This window comes from Micropterus dolomieu, linkage group LG01 (assembly GCF_021292245.1).
Source record: "Micropterus dolomieu isolate WLL.071019.BEF.003 ecotype Adirondacks linkage group LG01, ASM2129224v1, whole genome shotgun sequence".
Classification (NCBI taxonomy): Eukaryota; Metazoa; Chordata; class Actinopteri; order Centrarchiformes; family Centrarchidae; genus Micropterus; species Micropterus dolomieu.
Genome location: NC_060150.1, coordinates 19,673,182 through 19,680,954, shown reverse-complemented (window position 1 = coordinate 19,680,954; position 7,773 = coordinate 19,673,182). Strand labels below are relative to the sequence as shown.

The 7,773-nt window shown below is 42.7% G+C and overlaps 1 protein-coding gene across 1 annotated transcript in view; it reads left to right on the top strand.

Annotated features, from left to right (window-relative positions):
* Positions 1-7,773, top strand: part of LOC123977964 (complement C1q-like protein 3) — a 26,114-nt gene that overhangs the window by 11,045 nt on the left and 7,296 nt on the right. The window lies entirely within an intron of this gene.

The following is a 7,773-nucleotide window of genomic DNA, read 5'->3' as shown; positions in this document are numbered from 1 at the left end:
GAAAGAGGTTAGAAACTAGTTCAAGATTACTTTCTTATGGGTCAGCTAATCTTCAAACATCCCTAAAGGATAACAACAGGGTTATTACTTACTAAACTTAGAGGCTTACACCGCTGCTCACTTAGCATGGTTATTATTTAAACAGAATAAACACAGTTATACTGGAACCTTGCTTGGTTCGAGTAACAGGGGTTTTTATGGTCTTTCTTCTCTGTATTCCTGGCTTATCGCACAGGATATCAGAGAATGAAATGGTGGTTTATGGCTCAGCCGTTCTGTGGAGAGAAAAGAGTCAGGTTGAGGCTGGAGGTGACCTGCTGGAGGGAGAAGGGGTCAGATAAGCCCCTTTTCCTGTCCTGTGGACTGTCTTTAGTGACACCTTTACGGCTAGAAAGGTTCACTAAGGCTATTTGAATACACAATCCTTAAGCGATTCATTGTCTGATTGAGTCTCTTTCGGTCCTTACCAACACCAGGCGATGTCTCTGGGTTTTACATGTGAAAAGGGTCAACTCTCGGGGAGGGAAACTTCCCTCCCTCTTTTGACACCATCTGACCTTCTTTGAAGTGCGTCTGGTTGAGTTCACAACATATTATATAATATTGACACTTTATTAAAGGCTTGTATATTATTTTATCTTGAACAGTTTCTATATGTTATACATTACATTATATTACATTAAATTGCTCATTATATTATGCATATAAATGGCACACAGAGGTGTAGTCTGAAAAGAGAAGCTGCTTGTCTCTTACACTGAACAAAATTATAAACGCAACACTTTTGTTTTTGCCCCCATTCATCACGCTGAACTCATAAACTTTCTCTATGTTCACAAAAGGCCTATTTCTCTCAAATATTGTTGTTAGGTATTTGCTCCTTTAGCAGCAACCTTTTAACAGCAAGTTTTTGAACAGGTGATCTGTCATCTTCAGTAACGACCTGGTCAGTCTTGGTGTACCCGAAATGCTCCCACACTGCCGGCTTCAGACGTTTCTTTGGTGTAAATAAAGCTTCACAGTTTGGTCCCTCTGCCATAGTTAAGCCAGTGTACAGTAGTAGCCTCCATGTCTCTGATAAGCACAGCACTTTAAGCTGGTGCACCGCTCGTGTAACTTTTTGTTTTCGTTTTATGCAAGTTGCAACAGTTCCTTTCCCTGCAACAGAAAATCTCGGTATAGTGGAGCCTGGAAGTGAGTGAGTGAAATCCAGTAATCGCTGCATCCGTAATTGGCGCCAGCTCAGATTGGCAGTGATGCAGACAGTGTCCTCTGTTTCTGAACAGTGAATATTTATTAAACGTTACATCCATATATGTATGTAGTAATAATAGTATGCTATGTCAGATGAGACTTTATATCTGCGCTGTTATGTTTTTCAGAGCAGACAAACACTATTAACACACACCTGCCGCCATGCCCAGCACGGTGCTGTTAACCAGAAACATAGCTTCTACACCTTATTTTTACAATTTATACACACAGCCCACCTTATCCAAAGTATTAATACTTGCCAGGTAGAGAAACTGTTAATGTGTCAATCTTTGGCCAGTCTGACAGTTGGTCTGTCCAGCACATTGATAACAATCAAGATGTTTCAGTAACTACTGGCAAGAGAAAAGCTGGTATATTTGTCACTGTTTTGGTATTTATTGATGGTGACAGTAAAGATACAGACAGGAAACATGGCGACAAAGAGAACGTACAGCAAAGGTCCTGTACAGAAAGTAGAGATGTTGCAGTTATGTGCTATCCATCTAAAACAGTGGTTTTCAAAGTGGGGTCCAGGGACCCCCAGTGGTCCTTCAGCGGGTTCCAGGGGGTCCCAAGCAAAAAGGGGAATAATTTATTAGGGCCCGAGCATGAACTGTGCAAGGTCCCTATTGAAACTGAAGGGATATTTTTTTGTATTTTATGGGTTTCGCGCAAGTGCGTGGCAAAATGGTTCGCTAGCGCCCCCTACAGAGCAGCCCCCAGTCAAATTTTCACCTATGTGTATGGAATTTCTGTGGTACGTGTCTCATGTCCAGACGTACAAAAAAAGCCTCTTAGAGCCATTGCATAAACCCAACAGGAAGTTGGACATTTTGGATTTAATGGTCATTTTTGGCAAACTCCTGTTAGGGAATTAGTCCAATCGACTTCAAATTTTCGCTGCGCAGTCTAAACCGGCATTAAGTTCCATGCTTTGCCATGACACAGGAAGTTGTTGTAACTTGACTGCACATGCTCAGATCTGTACGGAAAACATTTATAAGAGTCCCGCCCTGAACACATGTACATGCCAACTTTCACCCATAGTCATAGCGCCACCTGCTGGCAACAGCAAATGACCTTTAACGAAGCAGCCACCGTGGAACATTTCACCTACATGTATGAAATTTCTGTGGCACATGTATCATGTCCAGGTGTCCCAAAAAGCCTCTTTGAGCGATGCCCTAAACCCAACAGGAAGTCGGCCATTTTGAATTTTATGGTAATTTTTCGATGATTTTCACACTCCATATTTTAACGAACTCCTCCTAGGGATTTACCAACTGACTTCAGATTTTCACTGTGCAGCCTAAACCCACTGACGATTAAAAGTTGTACAAAACTGTGAGTTTTCGTGGAAGGGTGTACCCATGGCGTGACGTCCAAAATCGATGATTGCCATGAAACAGGAAGTCGTTGTAACTGAACTGTATGTTGGGCCTCACATCCATGACAACAAGGATAGGCCTTCAGGTCACTGAGGAGCCTGTCTATAAGTCTGCAGACAAAGAACACGCTAAAGAAACTAAGCCACAAGCCTGGCCATGCAGCTTGTCTTTCACAATGGGGGGCAGAAAACAATGGAAAGCTCAGACGACCCCTAGTCAGTTAATTCACACCTACCTGTGAACTCTAAGTTGAAACCAAACCAGGGGTTTGTATTTTTTAGATTTCAGGGGGCGGTGTAATCCCCCGAAGTACAGCCGTTTTGTGAACAGAGGTATAAAACAGAACAGCACAAACTCCTCTTGCCATTCCAAGTTCCTCAGCGGACTGTAGGAGGTAAACAAACTCTGTCTTTCTGCAACTGCACCAGCAGCCACAGGAGGTATTTTCTTTCAGTGATGATCTTTCTTTGTTCCTGAATACAGACTTCACTCGCCGGACGAGCTGCACTCTGTTTCTTCTTTCTATCTCTATTATTTTTTTCTTTGTGTTACCAACACACAAACAGCCGTGTCTTGTTTATTGCTATGTGTTTTCTGTGCTACACACGTTGATTGCATCTGGTACCACCCACTGGGCTGTGACCACTTTGTTCCTATTACGTATCAGTATTGATATCAAGCCAAGGAACACGGTTGCTGAATGCAAGTTCATTACCGTTCCTCTCATTAATAAAATTTGTAGCTGATTGTTTGCAACAGTAATTAGGACTTTTTGTGTTGGCTTCTGTTGTCTGAGAACAGATACAATTGCACATTCTATCTAATCCAAAGCTGGCAACTGCTGGTGGCTGTAGGATAGATTGTGGTATATTGTGTATATATAGCTTTTCTCTGTGCCTTTCTCTCCTCCTTCTGCTTTACTAACCCCACATGCACACACCACGTGACCTCTGCAGCTAATCAAAGTGCGTCTCCATTTTTTGTACTTCAGGAGAGAGAGATTTTCCGCCATCTTGATCCTGAAATCAAATGGTTTGAACCGCCATTTTGATTCCAAAATCAGCCGGGTTAGAGCCGGGTCTGTGACCACCCACGTGGTCGGATCCACCCCCTCTCTTAGTCTCTCCTCCTCCTTTGTCTCTCACACACACATGCTTGCTGGTTTGTTGTATGCTTTTGTGTGATTCGTTTTATTGGCTTTATTTCATTTTGCTTAGAATAGTAAATAGTGATTTACTTGCTAAAAGTTGTTGATCATTGATCTATGCTTGAGTTGAATAAATCCTATTGTAATTTTAAGAAGTCATTGCCTATGATTATTTGTGTATAATGTTGTAGTAAGAGTTGGTTACCACGGCCAGTCTACGGATTCACCCTTCTCTGTTTGCCATCTATAGGTGGACAAAACCTCTTTTAGACTGATCATATTTGGCTCATATTTGGTTATTAGTCCCTGATTCCAGGGTGGTGCCCCGTATGTATTAATTATAATTAATAATTTTGAATATTAATAGTTTTATTAATATTTCTAGAATATCTTTGATATTCAGCTAATAACCAAACCTGACCCCATGTTGAAAACCCCACACCTCGACACCTCGAGGGCCGGCCCAACGCTGCTTGCAGCTTTAATTTTCATTATAATTCCATCCATAAGTAACACAATGACAGAGTGTATGAGTACTTGGGTCATGGGTTTCATATATATTCTGTAAGAAAACATCTAATAGCAAAAATCTTATCAAACCAATGGTCCAAAACATGAGGTTACCTGGAATTCTAATATCTGTACTGATCACCTGACATTTCATTCAGAACCATTATGCCAAATTCCCATATTTCTTGCAAGAAATATCAAAATCAAATGGACAGATTGGCAGATATTTACTGAGCCAATTTAAGCTCCTCAGAGGATAATCCATTCCCATTTTGGATATTAACTGGCGAAACTGTTAGTATGTTAATTACCTTGAACACCTCGCCAAGTACTCGTTGTGGAAATTGTATTCCTGGTGAGAGGTTGAGCAAATAATTGAGTTACAACGAACCGTTGTCTTTGAAGAATTTATTAATTAATTTATTTATTTATTTAACAAAAGAGAATAAACAGAGAAGTACTACAACAATATCAGCTGGACCAGAGGTCTCCTAAGACAGTCACTAACGTCTGGCCCAGAGCAAAGGGCTGCATGATCATTTACACAGTCTGAGCATCTATGTTTTGGGGAACAAAAGATCCTTGACTGGTCCCAGTCAAGGAAGGAGAAGAACAGCTAGTGAGGAAAACAATCAACAACCCCACATCCCTGACCTAAACCCCACACATGTGGACAGACTGGAATAACAAGAACAATAATAAAGAGGGGAACAGGTTAAAGATTTAAATCAATATATACGACATAATAAAAGGAGAAAAATAGCACTCTTACAAGATTATAAGTGTAAGAAGAAACAATTTTCTGCTGTCACAATCCTCCCTCTGTCCATATATGGACATTCTAAGTATAGAAAATTGTCAGTACATCAACGAATGTTCTCATTTTACTGTTTAAACAAACGCATCATCAATTGACAATAAGAAAACTAGCCTTAGCTGTTTTTGTAGAACATAGACACCCTGGAGTTATGAGCAAGCAAAAAGGTTGAAAATACACAGTTCAATCTAAACTACCTGGTCAAAACAATCAACATCCTGAAAGGGACAACATCTGGTGGGTGAGAGCTGTGTTGACAGTCCTGCTTATGACACCTCAGATACAGGGAATGATGCAACATCCTACCAGGGCGAACACTGCTAGGGTCAGGATTAGAGCAGACACAGCTGTCAGGATGACTGACTTCCATTTACTGATCATTGAGTCAAACCAATTAATCATCCAGTCATCTGTCCCAGCATTCTCTTTTAGGGTTTGACGTCTGTCGCTACTGTGGTGTTCTGAGGAGTAGGTGCGACAGTGTTTGCGGTGTCAAGGAGTGGACATTCAGCATAAGTGTCTAACAGGGCCATGCCGATTTTGTAGCCGCGTGTGAGCATGCAGTCCCAGGCCCCGGCCGGGGTCTGGCGAACGTCGGAGAGTGGAAAAGGTTTAAATTTGGAAACTACATGCGAGTGTTCCGCACAGGCTAAATAAGGCAGAGGCAACTGCCTAGAGCGTAGCTTTCCGGTCATACATGCACAGCAACTAGAATTTACGTGGCACGCACAGAACTATTCAATACTCTGTACCAGGCATTCCCCTCCAGTGGCAAAGTCAGTGGTGTTACTGCTCGCTTTGATCTGTTAAGACTATGTGGTATCAGTCGATGGTTGAGTTGGATGCAGGTGGACGTTTGTCAAACACATACAGAACAGGAAACACTATAATCACAGAAATACCAAAAACAACATTGAACCCCTGAGACCTAGCCGTTTCCATCCTGGGAACCAGAAAGGGTGCCACAGCCATGTAGAGCTGGATTCCATCATCGATTCCTCGTTGGTCACTCTGTAGTTCAAATACGTGTAGTGTAGTGTTTGGCTGACAAACCCCTGTGTGTACCACGCAGAGTTAATTGCTGAGCACATACCCCCTTTGCCCCTTAATCTCTCCCATGAGCCATTTTAGCATAACAATGGTAGAGAGCATGTGGCAAACATGGCTTGTCATCAGCGCATATCGAGGTAGCTCTATAGGCAGTGCCCTCGGCTTCCTGTCTGTACCTCTGCAAACGGAGCCACGTCTCTGAGGCACCTGTGTCCTGACACCTCCAGAGCCCTCTCCCTCAGTCTTCATTGCAACTTGAAGCGTTACTGGCCCTCCCGCAGCCACAGCTGTTGTTGCGGCTTTGGTTTCAGTCTCTTCTGGGTTTAAACGTGCGCTCCTTGGAGCTGCTGGTTTGGATCTTGCGGTTGGTTCAAAGCTGGAGGAGGAAGCGGTGCGGAGTCCAGGTCAGGATCTAGCCGGATTGGATTTTTTGCAGTGTACACCTCAGGCAAAGAAGGATACAAGGTGTTAGATTGTGTCTCTCTCTCTAGCTACTCTGTATTCGGGACCACAGCAGGTCCACTGAGTTCGGTTAAGTCTGAGGCTACGCGCTGCAAACCCAACTTATCAGCTGGAAACCCCAAAAACCCTCGGACATCACAGAGAAAACCAGGACACGTCTGTCCGCGGGCTCCTGATCCAGTCCCACTCTCCACCCACTTATCAATTTACAAGCTGAAAGAGGGTCCTGTAAATCACTCAGGCGCGAGATAGACACTTCCTTCACTCTGTTCAATTTCACTCTCTTTATCTTTTCACTCAATTATCTACTAATTTCTCACCATGTAAGTTCTTATCCAGGACCGGAGCGATGACCAGGGCTCAGTTGAATGCAGCTTCTCACCCACAGGGAGGAATCCACTATCTAAGTAGGCCTCCGCACTTCACTCGAGTCCAAATCATGTGTCCGTTCCATCTGGGGTGCCAAAATTGTTGTGGAAATTGTATTCATGGTGAGAGTTTGAGCACACTTGTGGACAGACTGGAATAACAAGACAAAAATAAAATAACAAAAATATTGAGGGGAACAGGTTAAAGCAACACAGTCTCACTCCCTACTCGTCAAATGTTTGACGCATGGTCAAGGCCCTTTGTCGTCGCTTTTTAAAGACTTGGGTAGCCCTTTTGCATCAATTATTGACGTTTAGGGATCCACAGTCAAGTTAGCCACGCTTAGCAACAATAAATATGCAATATCCGGTTACACTTTCAAGATAAAACGTAACGTTTCGATACATTGCCATGTTGAAACGCGCATAATTAAAGTCGTGAAACGTTGCAGTTTCGTTAGGTTTAGGCACAGAAAGTACTTGGTTGGGTTTAGGCAACAAAACTACTTGGTTAAGGTTAGGAAAAGATCATGGTTTGGGTTAAAATAGCTATGTATGTCAATTAAGACTGAAGTTAACTAACGTTAATGTCAATTTACCTCACTCGCCTAAATAAAAACATTTAATGTTTTGTTTCGCACGGGACACAAACCCTGTTCTCCTGCTTCAAGGTCCGGGTTCTGGCCCTCTATCCACCCCAATCACCTCCTTACTTCGTCTTTTCTCTTAAATATCATACTTGCCTTTACCATCAAAAACTGACACAACAGGGCTTCC